Genomic DNA, 18,336 nt, shown 5'->3' with positions numbered 1-18,336 from the left:
TGGTACTTGACTTGCCGATGTCGAAGGTTGTAGCGTCGTGCGTCTGTACCCTGCCGCTTCGCGATGTGTATGCGCGCGAGTTGACGAGCTTGCTCCGCGTGTTGAGTAAGCTGCTCGGCGTCGGAAGTAAGTGATGCGTCGGTGTCGTGCGAGAGCATTGCGTCTAGCGTGGTCTGGACCTTGCGGCCGTAGGCAAGACGGAACGGTGCGAATCGTGTTGTTTCATGAACAGCGGTGTTGTACGCGAATGTAACGTACGGCAGGACTTGATCCCATGTTTTATGCGGGATGTCTACATACATAGACAGCATGTCAGCAATTATTTTGTTTAGCCGTTCCGTCAGTCCGTTGGTCTGCGGATGATAGGCAGTGGCCTTGCGATGCTGCGTGCAGCTCAGCTCGAATATGTGCTCTATCAGTTAGGCTGTAAAGGCAGTTCCTCTGTCGGTGATGACATGTGATGGGCGCCATGCCTGAGGACTATATGATTGATAAAGAACTGGGCAACTTCGTAGGCCATGGCATGTTGTACAGCTTTCGTCTCGGCGTAGCTTGTTAGATAGTCTTTGGCGGCTATAATCCACTTGTTTCCACTGGCTGACAAGGGAAAGGGTGCCAGAAGATCTATGCCGATTTGATCAAACGGCGCGCTAGGTGGTGCGATGGGTTGGAGTAACCCCCCGGGCTTCAAAGACGGCTATTTCCTGTGTTGACTTTCATGGCAGCTTTGAACGTAACGCTTCACCGTGGTAGAAAGTCTGGGCCAGTAGTACGTCTGGCGCACTCTTGCGAGATTACGTGAAAATCCCAAGTGTCCAGACGTGGGCTCATCATTGCAGGCTTGGAGAAGGTCATCACGGAGGGCGGCAGGTACGACCAATAGATACTCTTTGTCGTTGACACTCGAGTTTTTCTTGTACAGGACACCCTTTCGGAAGCAGAAGGTCGAGAGACTGCGAGAAATGTGTCGTGGGATTGTAACATTATTGCCTTCTACGTGATCGATGAGAGAGCGTATTTCGGAGCCCTCAAGCTGCCGTGTGATCAGGTCAGATGCAGTGAGGGCCCCAAGGAATGCGCCGTCTTCGTCCATGTCCTTATCGCAAGTATTCACGGGAGCGCGCGACAACGTGTCCGCATCTTCGTGTTTGCAGCCCGATTTGTAGACGTTGGTAACATCGAACTCCTGCAGACGGAGACTCCACCGAGCAAATCGCCCGGACAGGCCTCGTAAGTTGTCTAACTAACACAAGGTATGGTGGCCTGTCACCACCTTAAAAGGGCGACCGTAGAGATAAGGCCGAAATTTCATGATGGCCAACACAACCGCTAGACACTCTTTCTCGGAAGTGGAGTAGTTGATTTCGGCGAGTGAAAGGGTGCTACTGGCGTAAGCGAACACTCGCTCGACGCCTTCCTCGTGTTGAACGAGTACAGCGCCAAGACCGATGTTGCTTGCGTCGGTATGCACCTCGGTGTCAGCGTCCTCGTCAAAATGAGCGAGGACGGCTGATTCCTGCAGGCGCTGCCGTAACTCGGTGAAAGCTGCGTCCTGCTCATCTGTCCAAACGAAAGGTGTGTTCTCGTGTGAGGCGTATGAGTGGTTCGGCGATCCGGGAGAAATTAGCGATGAAGCGACGATAGTACGCACACAGACCGAGAAAGCGGCGTACTGCTTTCTTGTCACGAGGAGTCGGAAAAGCAGCAACAGCAGATGTTTTGTCTGGGTCAGGCTGGACGCCGTCGGCGTTCACGACATGCCCGAGAAACTTCAAATCTTCGTAACCGAAGCGACACTTTTCTGGATTTATTGTGAGATTAGCGCAGAGGAGCGCCTCATGTAAAGCCTCTAAACGCTACAGATGTTCTTCGAAGGTCGCCACAAACATGACGATGTCATCTAAGTATACTAAACAACTGTGCCACTTCAGACCCGTCACACCAGTGTCCATCATTCTCTGGAATGTGGCCGGTGCAGAACACAGGCCGAACGGAAGTACTTTAAATTCGTAGAGTCCATCCGAAGTAACAAAGCCAGCTTTTTCGCGATCTCGTTCGTCAATTTAGATTTGCTAATATCCACTGTTCCAATCTAAGTATGAAAAATACCTGGTTCGCCGCAGTCGATCTAACGAATCATCGATCCGCGGGAGCGGATAAACGTCTTTTTTGTGACGGTATTCAAATTTATATAGTGAACGCAGAACCGAAGCGTTCCGTCTATCTTGTTGACAAGGACCACCGGCGACGTCCAAGGGCTTTGGGATGGTTGTACGACGTCATCAACAAGCATTTCTTTCACTTGTGCAATAATCAAGTTGCGCTCTTTTGCCGATACGCGATAAGGCAGTTGTCGTATGGGAGAGAATATTCATACGTGATTATTCGGTGTCTTGTGATGGGCGTCTGGCGAACCCTAGAAGAAGATGCGAAGCACTCCTTCAACCAAAGTAGCAACTCGCGCAGCGCTTTTTGCTTTTCCTCCGAAAGGTCTGAATTGATGTCGATATTCCTCAGTCTCTGAGCTGGGTTGTCCTTTGTCATAGACGCAAAGCATTCAGCAAAGTCTGCTATGGGCTCAGCAAAAGCGACAGTAGTAAGACGAAACAGGCGCCGACGTTCTTGGCTGAAGTTCGTCACGAGGAGCGCAGAATGCGACTCCGAATAATGAGACTGCGGGCTGCACATACACCATGAGTCAGCATAAAGGAGGAATTGCCCTCTGTAACACCTTCGTCGTCACGCAGATCGTCGCATACGACCGCTACCAGGACACTTGCGCGTGGTGGTAAAGTTGCACTACGGCGTAGCGACGTACTGTCGTAGCGACGTACTGTTGCACTGTCGGCGTAGCGACGGCGTAGCGACGTCGGCGACGCAACCCGAAGCGTGTTACGTCGGCAATTGTCGCGGTTGTTCACTGCTCCCTCTGTAGAAAAAGTCACTCTGCGCTCCCGGAGGTCTATAATGCCACCATACTCTCGCAGAAAGTCGACGCCCAAGATGAGGTCCCGAGAACAATCGCGGAGTATAAGGCAGCTGGCTGGAAACGTACACCCACGAATTTGTACTGTGACCGTGCACATGCTCAACGGTGTTACTAAATGCCCGCCAGCAGTACAAATTTGCGTTCCAAACCAACGCGTGACAACTTTTCTAAGTTCCGTCGCTAGTTTTCCGCACAAGATTCAGTAGTCGGCACCCGTGTCCAATAATGCGCTAACGTGGTGGCCGTCGAGCACAACAGGTGTGTATAGCGAGAGTCTGTCGCTGAGTTCGGCTGCTGTCATCGCTGAATTGGTCTGAATAGACAGTGCTTGCCTCGATGGGAGGTCTTCGGAAGAGCGATTATCAGCGGCCTCGCCCCCGGAGGTCGCTGTTCTTAGTTTTCCCGGCGACGGCTTAGCGATTGTCCCTGCGCTGCCATTGGAGGGCTTCTAGGAGCTGGAGAAGATCGCCTGGGGGACGGCGAGCGCGACTGCCACCGCGGGAACAGTGGTATATTCTGCTGGTTCAGGTATTCTTCAATCGCCCTAGGCCTTTTGTCATATCTGGGCCTTGGTGAATACGGGGCAAAACCTGGCAGTCCGAGGCGGAGGTATGGGCACTCGCGGTATACGTGACCGGCTTCTCCACAGTGATAACGCAGAGGCCTTCCGTCCGAGGTACACCAGACGTCAGATTTTCTTTCGAGCGGGCGCCGATCCTCTATACGTTGGATCGGTTGCACTGATGAGAGCGGCGGGATGTATGACGCGGCGTAAGACGTGGCGGGGATGAAATGGGTCAGAGCGCGGACAGGGACTCGTCCCAAAACTTTCGCATACGACGGCCGCTGCAACTGTGCTGTCACAGGCGGCTCATTTCTGCTTAGAACGGGACCTTGGATCGCTTGCTGCACTTCACTTCTCACGAGGGCAGAAATGGAACCCAGCATGGGCTGAGGCGGGCAGTTGAGCCGTTGAAGCTCATCACGCACCAAAGAGCGGATAAGATCTCGGAAAACTCCCAGGTTTCCAAAGGCAACCGCGCCCGTCATTGAAGCAGCGTTAGCGTGCCTGTAATACGTAGCTGAGCGCTGGTCCGGAGGTGAAGTAGCGTTCATATTCCTTCCACAGAAAGCTGAGCGCTGGTGCAGCATCTTTTCCATCGTGGTGGCTTCGGTTAAGAATGCAGCCACGGTCTTCGGCGGGCTTCGAGCCAGGCCAGCAAATAGCTGTTATTTCCCTTTCCGCATTAGATGGCGCAGCTTCTTTTCCTCTGACATGCTAGGGTCCACCCGACGGAAGAGGCGCGTCACATCCTCTACGTACGACGTCACGCTCTCATTCGGCAGACGAATGCGGGACTGGAGCGCCCGTTCGGCTCGTTCGCGGCGATCAGCATTGGTGTATGTCTCCAGCAAGGCACGGCGGAACTCGAGCCGCCATTTGAGGAGCCTTTCTCGGTTCTCGTACCAAGTTTGAGCACCGTCCTCGAGGCTGAAGTAGACATTTCTAAACTTCTCCGCGTCGCTCCACTCGTTTATCTCGGCAACGCGCTCAAACTGGGCTTACCAGTCTTCTACATCCTCCAAGATATCCCCGTGGAACACTTTCGGCACTCGAAGATTCTGCAGCACGTACTGAGTTGCCGTTGTGGCCGTACCTTGCATAATGATCGATAGAGATCGTCGATGTTCCTTCCATACTGGTCCGTGGGGGCGCCGATGTTGTTGCGGAGAGATGATCAAGCTCCGGAGGCAATCCTCGGATTCTCCTGCTGGACCAGGTGAACTGTAAAGGGGTGTCCACTAGTAAAGGGCTGGCACTCCTGCTACCAGGAGGGGTTTGTGGCATCGGATGAACCGTACCCCGCACCTCCACCAGTTTTATCACGAAAAGACAATTGAACATGTACCCTGCGTCGGCGAGACAGCCAGTTGTATACGATGGCGTATGCAAAACTCAAGCCAGCGTCCTCAGCCTCTACTTCTTCAGCGCCCACCTCTTGCCGAGCGCGCGTTCCAGTCATTTCTTTCTCACCGCTGGCGCGTCACATCACCACATATATATATATATATATATATATATATATATATATATATATATATATATATATATATATATATATATATATAAACGAGAAGAATGGGGGTTAACCGAGGGGCCCGATTTTTATTAGTCATATCATAAGAAGCCAACAAACACTGACACCAAGGACAACACAGGGCAAATTACTTGTGCTTAATAAATGAAATCAAGAAACGATCAATTAATGGAAATTAAAGTGTATGAGAAAACAATTTGCCGCAGGTGGGAACCGAACCCACAACCTTCGCATTTCGCGTGCGATGCTCTACCAATTGAGCTACAGCGGCGCCGTTTCCCCATCCACTTTCTTGGGTATTTATGTGTCCTAGTAGAACCTTGGGAGTTTTAGCAAGCGCCGCCACTCACATACCTTGGCGGCGGACGTGGAACGTCCTCTTTGCCGCAAGCGTCACGAGAACGTGATTTTTTTGGGTGAAGGCAACCGGTCAATAAACCCACACATGCTACCTGAAGGCATCAATGTTGTCGCATTCGAGAGCCTCGTTATATAATAAACGAGAAGAAAGGGGGTTAACCAAGGGGCTCGATTTTTATTAGTCATATCATAAGAGGCCAACAAACACTGACACTGATCCTAGCTTGTTCACTCCATAGCATCAAAAAGAAAAAAATAACCGTATCAAAAGCGCAGCATCAATCATGGCTCGGCGCGACTAAAAACGTTTAGGATGATGTCACTTCTAAGCGACGAGCGGCTATGCTTTACCAAGAAAACTGATAATGCCGGCGGGACAAGCATTGTGGCGAAGTTCAATGCGCAGGAATAGCTTTAATTATTTTATTTTTGTTGAAGTCATCACGCGTCACCGCGGGAAGTTTGAAAAGATTAAGGTCAGTACGCCACGTGGTGGCACTCACGGGAACTAAACCCTCGTGTCCAGAAAAGCTGGATACGTTTGATTTTGTGTTTTCACAGATAGTTAGGTAGGACGGCCCCAACAAACACGGGATGATGCAAGTGATGGTAGATTAAACTTGTTTTGGAAAGCCTAGTGATAGCTTTCTCAGCAATGCAGACTTGCAAGGCACGTCTCTCAGGCAGGCCTCACCGCAAATACACAGTAACGCGCCATCTGCTACAGCACGTGGAGGTGGGGCCTGAAAGTAGGAGATACGTAATAAATATTTATCTATGTGTGCCCAATTATCAAAGAAAACTTTGCTTCAGTTACCGTTTTGTTGGATTTCTGCTTTCACAAGTGTGTATGCGTAGGGGGAGGATAACTGGCCTACTTTTCCTTTTCAATTCCGACTGCGAGCGAAGGGGAACATCTCCTCCCGAACCAGTAGATACACCTATAAAAAGCGTGGTGTCACGCACGCACAGGCAAACACATCTCACTCAATGACCACAAGCACTCGCTGTCACAACGCTGACATGATGAAGACCGCCGGCAACGAGAAGTGAACGAGTGAACGCTTCGTGTTGCCATCAGCTTCACCGCGAGAACAGCTTTCCCGACCATATAAGTGAAAGCAGACTTTAAGATCTGGGAAGCTCATTTGAGCTATGGCCTTTCAATTGCGTTATTGAAAGACAAAGTATCCCGAATCAATGTCTACGTCAAGGCTTGAAAGAGTACTGCAGACTTGCAGAAGTGGGGAAATTCCCGAAATGTTACCGCGTAAAATCTGTGTTTCATATAAATATCAGTGATGAGTGCGCTGAAGAACCTGTGGGATGTCGTGTCTGCCGAAGGACGAATCCCAACATAAAAACGCAACGCTTCTTTATTCGACTAACGATGGCAGCGGACGGGCATACCGACGCTACGTTCGTCACAGTAGAGGAAGTTAGAAGGCGGTCTCTCTCAGCCAGGCAGCCTGTTTTTATAGCCACCGTCGGTGACGCATACCTCGGGTGACGTGCCCGTGGCGCTATGTTTCATCGAGCATGAAGTCCAGCGTGCAGCTGTGTTATGCGGGGCCAGATGATAAGACGGAGGGGGCGCACAAGTATGCGCGGAGTGTGTCGCCACAAACCATAGAGAAAGAAATTTCAACAAGAGCGGACACTCCCATAGAGCCCAGCGGCCGAATTGACTGTAGCACACCAAGCGGTTGTTGTTGACTCCTTCCGGTTTCGGTTTTGGCCGCGCGCGTTTTGAACACCACTTGGTACACGCCGCGCCGGCTCCGCTGCTCGGCGCGGCATTCATTTTTTTTCTTTTCGCTTCTGCTGAGCCTCGCGTGGCCTTGGCGTGGAATCGTTTCATTATTAAGTAGAAATGATTGCGATTGACCTTTACAAGACTGCACCGAATCTGTCAGGTGCAATTTCATAAAGAAAACGAAAGACGCCTTCTGAAATGATGAAACATTTATTTTGCTCTATATAAATGCTCGTTCCGGGCTTCTGCATTCATCCAAAGTTGTGGCACCAGGTAAGCAGCAGTCGTTGCCGTACGATGCTCCACCGGATGCCATCAGCTGAAAGAAAGTAAATTACAAGCATGTATCATTTTGGCATATTGACCTAACAGGAGTTACTGCGTGTAGAGGCGAAACGTGCGTAAGTGGTGAATGAGCGGCATTACAGATAAATTCACTTTTACGTATATTTCGCAGCAAAGACTCCTCCCAAACAATGCTACAAAATTTTCAAGCAGCCCTCCTTTCCCGGGCATTATTTCCTGCACTTCAAGTGCACAAATACACGGGTGACTGCGCGTTTCCAAAGCAACTTGGCCTCAGTCGACACGATGGTACGCCAAGTACACAAAGGTGGCTACAACACAGGCTCAGCCAGACCATGTTACACGCTCGCAGAATGCCTTCTAATCGCACTGAAGTCAGACTCGTGGGTGCATAGCCTGTTTTCAGTCGCTCAGAATACATAAATGTCATGTTCTTGAGCTCCTCCTTATCTTTTACGCGTCCTGCCGGCGCATGCAACACTCCCGTGTTATCACTCTCGGCAATCGCTCGTCGCGTTTTCGAGAAGCGTGCGTACCGAAATAAGGTATATGTTGTTGCAGGGCTATAAAATGCGTCACAAACTTGTCCCACTAAAATTCAGTACACGCAAAACCAACTCACTATGGCCGGCTTGCTTTTTTGCTAACACCTTCACAACCCCAGGCGCGGCGAGCAAGCCTCAAGATATCCTAAAGAGTTACCAAATAAATTACAATACTTTTTCGGGTCAGAGAATGCGTAACGAACTTCTACCAGTAAGATTCAGTACACGCGAAACTGCGGCACACAGCCGAGCTGCTTTTCGCTAACTGCGTCAATAAGCCGGGCGCGGCAACCGTGCTTCTAAATTACCCCAAATATAGCGACGTTAGTTAAAATAATGTTGGGGGCCACAGAATGCGCGAAAACTTGTCTGTCTTAGGCGCTACGACGTAGTACACGCATGTACACGCGCAAATGCGTCACACGGCCGAGCCGGTTTTCGCTTACTGCGTCAATAAGCCGGGTGCGGCAAGCGTGCTCCAAAACTACCGAAATAAGTTACAGTAATGTTGGCGCTCATAGAAAGCGCCGCAAACGTCTCCCAGGACGAGGCATTAACTCAAATTAACTGCGCCAGGACGGCGGAGCTGTTTTTCGCTAACTGCGCCACTCGAACTAAGCCTAAATGTGCTTAAAATGCGCCGCACACTGTCAAACACAATTTCTCACCTTGCCGTAGTCCGGTAGTGCAGTGGTGCCGTGTCGAAATGCAGACGATACGCAAGAAAAGCATAGAGAAGGCCGGGAGCCCAAAAACATGGGCTATATCCAAAACAGACGGGTCGGCGAGCACGCGAGCTTCGTACGTACGACCAGCCTCGCTCACTCCTGCGGCTTGTCTGGCGCATGACGTATGCACGCGCGTCTGGCGTGCCGCTAGCTTGTTGCTAGGCAACGAAACAAAAAGTTGCAAAGTATAAGTTCATTTACACGCAAAACATTTTCACTTTTAGTGGGAAGGAATAAAAAAAATAAAATGTTGTCTGGAAGTTTATTTCACTTTCTTTTTTTTCTGATGCTCGCGTCAACTGACGGTTGTTGTTGAAACTAGGCGTGACGTGTTTCCTGTTGCCAGTTTTTGAAGAGTGTCCCCTCTTGTTGAATTTCTTTCTCTATGCCACAAACCAATGTGGGCGACAGCCCACGGGTAGCTGTTAGAGAGGCCGCATTATCATTGCTTCAAGCCGCTTTCTGTAGACCTGAGTCATCTTGGTTGGGTCTCTGGGAACATATATCCCGGTTTTCAAAAGTGGGGGGACAAATGACCTACTTTGCCCCCCATTCCCGAGAGTGGGGGGGGGTCAAGTGCTCGCCTTGCCGCCACCCCCTGTATATACGCCTGTGGAGCCATTCATTGCCTTACGTAACGGCCACATTTAATTTTGGAGCAATTTGATTTTGCAGAATCGCAAGCATCAATGGCGGGCTGATTAAATACATCGAACGCAAGTGACAACGGCAGGCTGCGGGTATAACGTCGCTGACGTGCCTCCCCGGTGATAAACACCGGGGCCGCCCGTTCCAGCTTTGCTGGTTAACCCCCTGTACAAAGTCCTTGAACGGTGATTATTTTGAAGCCAAAATTTCCGCTGTTGCTGCACCTGTCGTCCTGCATGCCGCTAACGCCAACCGCGCCGGGACATAGTTGAGACGGGGCCATGTCACAAAAACATAAAAGGCACGCGCTGTCGGTGTTTTGTGAAATGACATCTATTTATGAGTGAACATTCTCAAAATTCTGAGGAATAACTTTGTAAAGAATGTAAGGCAAGGTCTGCGCCCTGTGAAGGGCGTGCGCGGTTGCGCTTGAGAATGATTGTTCGCCAAGCGACGCCCGCGGCGTTAACGAAGGCGACACGGTGACACGGTGCTCTTAACGCTATCGCGTTAGTACATGACTGGAGCATGGCACGAAGGAAAGACGACCCGTAAGCTCGTGTCGACATTTGCACCGCGTAGGATGTGTCACAATGCCGTCTTGACGCCGTAAATAAGCGCGACACCCCCAAAAAAATTCAATGCAGGCTCTGCCGCGCTTGTTTCCGTGCTCACCCGAAACATCAACGGCAGTAGAGGGAGGAGGAGGAGAGAATGTTAACGAGGGAATAGAAAGAGGGAGAGTAGGCAGTTTTGTAAGCTGCCACGCTACAAGCCAGAACAGCGCCGAAGCGGGCAATTAGGGCCGAGGAGGCGAAGGCTTGCATAGGGCGTTGAGGGGAGCAGGCAAGCTAACATTTCACATCACGTCACGGCTGTCGTATGCCGTAGATGTATCACCGCCAAGTGACGTCAATGACCTCAAACAACAGGCCAAGCATCGCTTTCATCCATTCCCACAGGGCGTGGGAGCTGCATTATTTTTTCTCCACGCCGTGCAGCACAGTTCGCCTGGATGCATGTCGTAGGTGGTGGGCAGTGAAGAACCGAACAATAAGGCAGCTGTGGCATGCACTATTGAAACAGTTGCACACTTTGCGGTGTAGATTTGCCGCACACGAATAATCGTCATCTGTTTTGCTTGCTTTTCCTTTCTTGAAAACGCTGCGCTGAGTACTTTCCTGTCGAGAATGCTCTGTCATGCTGATAGCGCGCATGCCGTTCGTAACTTGATGTGCCGGGCTCGCAGCGTTAAAGAATGATAACGCAAGCAAGACGGATAACGATTATTGTTGTGTGGCAAATAAACACCGGAAAGGGTGCAACTGTTTTTAGAGTGTACGCGCGCTATTATGTGGAAGCTTTAGCACGGGTGCTCGTATCTAAATACATGCGAAAGGAGAAGTCGTTTTTCTCGGCAACTACTGCACCAAACTTGACGAGGTTTGTTGCATTTAAAAGAAAAACTGAAAAGCTAGTGACTGTAGTTTTGGAATTTTTGAGTTAGGTTGTCGCTTTTTTATTAAAGATTGGCAACAATAAATAATTTTCAGAAAACGAAACTATTAAGTTTACAACTCTGTAACTCAGCAAAGATAAATGATATCATAATACTGCAGATCACATCTGATAGTACATCTGAAGCGGGCCAAATTGGTATAATACGCACGAATCTAAATATATTGAGCAATATGGACATAGAGCTTTTGCATAACCTTTGTATATTACGTAACAAATTCACGTAAGATATAAATTGACATATCGAATTTGTCCACTTTGAATTATCTAATGGATACCGTTTACAGAACCGCGATGTTTGTTTTTGATGCAGAGCTATTGGTTTATAAACTTTGTGCGTCAACTTTTTTTCGAACTTTGGAATGTTAGAATTTTTTTTTGGCAGAATTAGGTTCCTAAATCGAAATGCCGCTTCGAACAGTGACTAGAATTTAACATTTTCTCGCAAATAAAACAAATTTCATTAAAATCGGTCCATGGTATGTCTCAAAAAGGCGTCTTTGCTTTTTACATGAATTAGAATAGGTCGCGTGATAGTTGGGCCAGAGCTAAAGCTTCCTCCTAAATGCGTCACATTTTTCTTTGAAATCATTTTTTCCTATAAGTCATCCCTTATGACAAGGTCACCGACGTCGTCATAAGAGTCGCACGCAGAGCTTTCACGTGCTCCGGCCGTGAAAGACGAGCACATAAATTAAGCGTGTAGATGCGAGAAGCGAAAACGTTATCTGGGTTCTATGCATGTAGATATCGATCAGACGAGAGACTTCGTACGTAGGACTCCTACGCAGCGAAAACTGGAACTAACAACTACAGTTGCGGATTTACTGTAATGTACGAGAACACAAACCGAAACAAAATGGAAGCGGAAAGGGGCGCGCAAGCAACCGATTCCTTGCATTTGGTGTCAACGCTGAAGCATATTTCACTACTGGCAATAAACCATAGCGATGTGGCTACCATTATGACTATTCGCAATGCAACGGAAGCCTGGGATACTGCTATATTTTAAGGTACTTAAACATTATGTACGCTAAGTACACCTTATATTCTCCGTTCCCGTTTGTTACGGGAGCCACAAAATCAATGGCTAGCGAGCAAGTACAGTGAGCTGAACAGTATTTCTTTATGTAAGTAGGGCTTTTGCGTTTGCTTATGGATCCCATTATAAATACCGAGACTACCCAGGGCGGCCTGCCAGTGACATATTTTTACTCTAGAAAAGTTTGACAAGAGAACACGTCCTGAAGAAAAAAAATATGCGGCGGAGCATATCCGTGATGTCTGTCCATGTAAGAGAAGCTTGCTTTGTTTTGGACCACGGTGCATTGAAGCACAACACGGAAACATTGCGCACTGCCCAGGTCCGTTTTTTACAGTTTAATACGATTTCTTTGTTTCCGATCATTTTCTTAATGCGTATAGTCACGACACGTAGATTTTAAGGTAACGCGCGTACTTGACGCCTTGCACGATGAAAATTCCTCTGGTTAACACTTGATTGATTTGTCCACCAAATCTCTGCATAAGCATCGCGTCGCTTAATACGTCGAAGCGCCTTCCAAATGGAATTGTTATTTTTGCTGTCAAAAGCCTCTGTGATGACAGTGTTCGCTCGTGTCAATTGTTTGCGTGCATGCGAATACATCATAAATCTTGTAAGCGATGAAAGAACACATCTAACACACAATAATTACTCAATCACCCCAATCGACTGAGTTATGATTGCTATTGTCGAGAATTAGGGGTGCAAAAATGGTGCTGGACATGTCTGAATTAGGCGCCATTTAAACCGATACAAGTTTGCATACTTCTTGGTGCACGATGTCTGTGAGTTGCAAGAGCGCGGCTTGAAGATGCCCGCGTACACCTGCACAGTATATAAAATTGGAACCGAACCTCAATGTGGTGGAAGAGGAAAAGAACCCGCCGTCTTAAGAATGCGCACTACACCGGCAATTATTTAAAGATTAAGTGGCCGAACCAGTCTGATGATACCTGTCTGCGCTGCAATCCATATAGTGACAAAACGTATTGACGCCGTTGAAACGAGTTCTTTGTGGGGTGTGTTCCGCAGCGGTATTCCTCTCGCGCTTCCACAAGAACATTGAGCTTCGTCGAGTGCCGCAACCACGAAGCCTGCACGTTGCCTCCGTAATGCATGGCGCGCCGGTGCGTGCCAACGCTAAGAGACGCGTCATGCTGCTGCAAGGCTCCTCTCTCGCGCTTCTTTCTCGATACGCTGCACCACGCAGTGGAACAGCCGTGAAGTCCGCGCGTGGTCTTCGAGACGACGAGGGTGTCACGCCGGTGCCCGCGAACGCTGAGAATTGTTATCTAGCATGGGCGCACACTCAGCGTGCCGTTCGGTGTGAGGTTCCCTGTGGGACATTACACGGAGCACAGTTCCTTAGACACCAACCCTACACCTGAGCAGTCTGCGCCACAAATGCACTGGGTATTGGCTGCTTTTCAATTAAAGCTTTCCACGCAAGCGTAATATCGTGCTGAGCCTTAAGTGTACTCGCTATGTGCCGCTCTTCAATGAATCTATGGCTATCTTGGGTCACTAATTATGGGATACTTCGTGTTCGGCAAGCCATGGAACAATTCTCAGCATTCTAAGGCCCAGGCGCGCCACGCTTCTCGTCTCCGAGGCCATGGGCGGAATTCTCGGCGGTGCCAACAGGTGGCGCAGTGTCGCCTGAGGAAAGCTCCAGAGCAGCCCGTTTGCCCGATGACGCGTTCCTACGAATTTGTGCACGCAGGCGTGCCATGCGTTACGGAGTCCACGCTCAGTCTTCGCGCCGGCGGCGCTTGATGCCGGAGAGTGTTCTTAGGGAAGCGTAGAAGAGTACATGCCTCATACATAACTCGTTTACACGGTGGCAATACGTTGCGTCACTATACTGATTCAATGCTAACGCGTTACCATCAAAAGTGGTCGTAAGATGGCTGCTGCCGTGATTGCTTTCGTTATTGTAGATCGACACATTTCTATTGGCACATATGTAGTTACAAGAGTTGGCGTCAAAGACGTTCAATGAAGCTCAGCACACACCTACTGGCACATACCCATTGACTCAAGCTGGCACCAAAGAACTTAATTCCACACAAGCACAGACCAATTGGCACATACCCAGTGCTCCAAGTAGACGTCAAAGATCGAACAGCAGTACCTATCTAGTTCCGCATCTACAGAGATCCATATCAGCGTAAAAGAGGTTCGCTGGAGAGCGGCACGTATGTACACAGTGCCACATGCTCAGTGACCCAAGTTGGTCGGATGGTTGGTTTCGAACCTTGTTCCCTCAGCACAGTGATCCAAGCGGGTCCGAATACAATTATAAACACACATACCTGGTCTCCGGAAAGTTCGTGAAGTACCCAAAGAAGGCTACCGCATTAAAAAAGAAGACTGTTGGGACCTGGCACTGGGAGCCTTGTTCCCAAATACAAAGACGTAAAAACATAAAATGCGACGCAAAATACAAAATAAGACGCACAAAACAACCTTTCTGATGGTGGAAAGCTTAAGGAAATTGACTACAACATTAGTGAGGACCTGTCGCGGCCAGTTCGAAATTTCCGAAAACATCTCGTTGCGTTTGCAAAAAGTAAAAACGTTCCGTTTTCTCTCGGCTATAAGAGCGTGTTCTTTGGTTCAAAGACGTACATTTGATGCCGCCTGGAACAGTGGTAAAGAGGTAGCATATATAGCAGTTACATCGCCACAAGAAGGAAAAGAAGGAAACAGCGAATTGCTCAAGAAATAGTGCTTCGCTTTCCATAATATACACCCATGTGTGTAGTTACCCTCAAAGTGCGGATTGGTCTCTAACGTAGTCTTATCAACCGGTAGTGATATAATATTACTAACGTGGCTGAGCAGCGACGTTACTCATAGCGAAGTTTTAACGGACCCGGTTTCTGCTTGTATCGGAACGACCGCGCATGAGCTCATGGTAGTTGTGTACCAGTCGCAGTTCGCGAGCAGTTACCATGCTCGCTAGGTAACGTTATGTCAGATCTTGAGATGTTATGGGTGATAATCTATGCTGCTCCCAAAAAAGTGCTACTTGGTGTCTGATACAGACCTCCCAGAGCCACTCCTTATTTATGCCATAAACTTAACAACGTCATAAGCGAATTGGTAGCAGCCCGCCAAAATGCGCAAATCCTTTTCTTCGGTGATTTTAACTTCCCGCAATAAGATTGGTGTAACATAGGAGTATTATCAGTATCTGGATACACAGGACTAAGAATTTTGTCGATTTCTGCCTTAACTTTAACCTTTCCCAGCTAGTAACTCAGCCAACCAGGATTTCGATGCAAACTGCGGACGTTCTTGATCTCGTACTAACCGGGCACCCTGACAGCCTTTCATACATTTGCTATTCACCCGAGATCAGCGATCATAATGTCTTCCATGCCACTTTTTCGCTTAGCTTGTTGGCACGGAAAATTTTAAGGAAACAATATGTCTATACGACCAAGGAAATTACGAAACAATAAAAGAAGCTATGAATACACTCTTTCCTGTATTTGAATCGCCTTTCCCAAGCCATACCATTAACAACAACTGGACGTTCTTCGAAAATAAGCTAAGTGAACTTACAAACAAACTCAGTTCTAAAGTCACCTTTCGTTACTCTCAGCAAAAACCATGGTTCACAAAAGCCCTAAAGCGCATAGAAAATAAAAAAGCGTCTTTATCTCGCTGCCAATCAAAGAGAATGCACGTGCGCCTGGGATAAGTATTACAATGCGGAACAGAGCTACGTTTACGCACTGCGTCAGGCTAAACACTCTTTTTACCGCAATCATCTGCCAAACCTATTAATACCGAGGCAATTTTGGAAGTCATAAACAATAGCGTCACGCGTACTATTAGGACAATTAACGAATCGAACGAAATTCTTAATGATTTTGATTGCGCTGATGTGTTTATTTGCGCCTTCGCTGCTGTGTTTAATAACCAGTATGATGCACCTCCCATTTCGACATCGCTTAGTATAAACTCTTCAATGCCAGCCATCCATCGCTTTCAATGTAGACGGTATTTGTGTGGTCATCGACAAGGTCAAGCGTTGATCATCTTCCAACATGGATGAGATTGATTAAAAAATTTAAACATGCAAAGCATTTTGCACCAGCAAATATGTCTTTGATGTTTGCCCAGTCTCTTTCTTCAGGTTTCATTGAAGATGACTAGAAAATTGGGAAGGTCGTTCAAGTCCACAAATTAAGTAACAGAAATTCACCGCTAAGTTACCACCCATCTCCCTAACAAGCGTCCCTTGGAAAATCATGAAACATGTCAGCTACTCTCTTACCATGAATATTCTTGAGTCGAATCACTTTCTTCAACCTGCTCAGCACGAATTTCGCGAAGGTTTCTCGTGCGAGACACAGCTGGCCATCTTCCTACAAGATGCTTACACTAACCTTGACAAGAAAAAAGAAACTGGCATAATTTTGCTGTATTTCTCCAAGGCCTTCGACAAAGTCCCTCTTCACCGTCTAATATTGAAACTTGCAAGACTTAATTTACATCCTGATGTCTTGAATTGAATTATAGAATTTCCTAGTTACCGTTCCCAACACATGATTATAAACTGTCACCTATCTGGCCCTGTACCAGTAACATTAGGCGTCTTTCAAGGATAGGGTCTTGGCCCTCTATTATCTTTAATACGTATTAATGACTTACCTGCACATGTGTTCTCTACCATCCGAATGTTCGCCAATGATTGTGTCATTTATCGCAACATACGTAGCACCTTCAATCAAAGAGCCTTGAAGAAAGACCTCGCCAACATACTAACGTGGTGTGACGATTAGTTAATGACAATTAACGATGAAAATGTAAAGGCATGTCCGCGACTCGTAGCAGTAATCCTCTGGCATTTATTTGCCAAATCGGAAGCATGCCTCTCGAACAAGTCGACACGCATAACTACCTAAGTGTCACTGCGTGCAATTAGCGGTCCTGGCACAATCCTATTTCTAACATTATATCATCTGCTAATAAGGCACTGTCTTCTCGAAGCGTAATCGCTGTGAGGCTCCACAAAACGTAAAACAGCTTGCATATAAATCCCTTGTTCGAGCAAAACTGGAATACGCATCTGCCATCTGGAACTCACATAACGCATGTCTTATCAAGCCCACTCGAATCTGTTCAGAACCGCGCTGCTAGGTTCATTAACTCACAATATTCACATGATCTGAGTATTCCTGCTCTCAAAGCACAATCCGGTTTAACACTGCTATCTAATCGCTGACGCATTGAACTATGAAGTCTGGTGCTTTGACCGAGCATCATGATATCCAATGAAGGAAGCCATGTGTGAATGCCAGCGACCCGATATCCACTAAAGGCAGGTTCTCGTCAGTGCTAGGGAACAAGGACTGTAACAACGCTTTCATCTACAGTACACCTGGTACCACTGGTGACACCATGTGTTCAGACCTACTCAAAAGAACTGCTTGAAAGTCTTTTGTATTTGTGAACATGGCTTCACAGTGCAGGCCGTAATTTATGCTATTTTATGAATATACTTCCGTCGCTGCAGCGTGTTCTTTTTACCCTTTGTCGCGTTTCATACAGACCACACGGCCTTCCATCAAACCTTGGGCGTCATAAGATCTTTTATTTCTTTTGGCTTCGTTGATACCTGAAACTTGCTATCGTTACTTCGGAGCATCAATCTGTTCTAATGAGCAAGTTCACAGGTATCCAAAATGAAAAGAAGATGAATAATGTGCTAGCCTATTACGGAAGAATATTTGAGGCAAGCTGAAGTTATAGGAATTCCATGTAGCTGCACTGAGCACTTTGTTTGGGTGCCCATGAATGCCTTAAAAGGAGCAGGGCTGGAGGGGAGCTGAAGCCTTCGGCAAGCTCTTGCCACGTTCTGTGCAAATCTGAGAAGAAACTACACCTGTGCATAGTTTAATAAACGATGGAGGTACAAGGCATATTTGTTTCAGGTGCAGCGATAGTGAACACGCTTACTGGTTTTTGAGCACGTAGTGGAAGCGGAGGCCCTACAGGGAGCGAGAGTCTAGTGAACACTTGGACCTCTTTCACTAGAGACGGAATTTTAATTAGTTATTTCGGCATTAACCTTGCTTGGAGTTCACCGAATGCTTTGAAACCTAGGATAGTTACATCAACTGTAATGAAGCTGACGGTTGGATCAAACATGAAGGTGAAATTGATTCGCTGTATAACCCACCGACCTGTGTGCGCACAGTTGGTTCGAAAGTGAGCACATATCAACAAAATAAAAGTGGGAAAAGCCAGAGAACATCTGATCTATCTCACTCGCCTTTAGATAGCTGCCGGAAATGACGCGAAGCTGGCCGACCTCCCGCTCAT

General features: G+C 47.8%; 1 long non-coding RNA gene across 1 annotated transcript; it reads right to left on the bottom strand.

The window, feature by feature from the left end:
* Nucleotides 1-7,395: 7,395 nt before the first annotated feature.
* LOC142579918 (uncharacterized) lies at nucleotides 7,396-8,985 on the bottom strand. Its single transcript, XR_012827501.1, has 2 exons — nucleotides 8,724-8,985; nucleotides 7,396-7,523 (listed from the first exon to the last, which is right to left on the bottom strand). It is a non-coding gene; the product is annotated as an uncharacterized LOC142579918 (long non-coding RNA).
* Between the last annotated feature and the right edge of the window lie 9,351 nt (nucleotides 8,986-18,336).

This window comes from Dermacentor variabilis, chromosome 4, assembly GCF_050947875.1.
Source record: "Dermacentor variabilis isolate Ectoservices chromosome 4, ASM5094787v1, whole genome shotgun sequence".
NCBI classification, from domain to species: domain Eukaryota; kingdom Metazoa; phylum Arthropoda; class Arachnida; order Ixodida; family Ixodidae; genus Dermacentor; species Dermacentor variabilis.
Note: the sequence above shows the minus strand (reverse complement) of the source record. Positions and strands in the feature narration are given on the sequence as shown.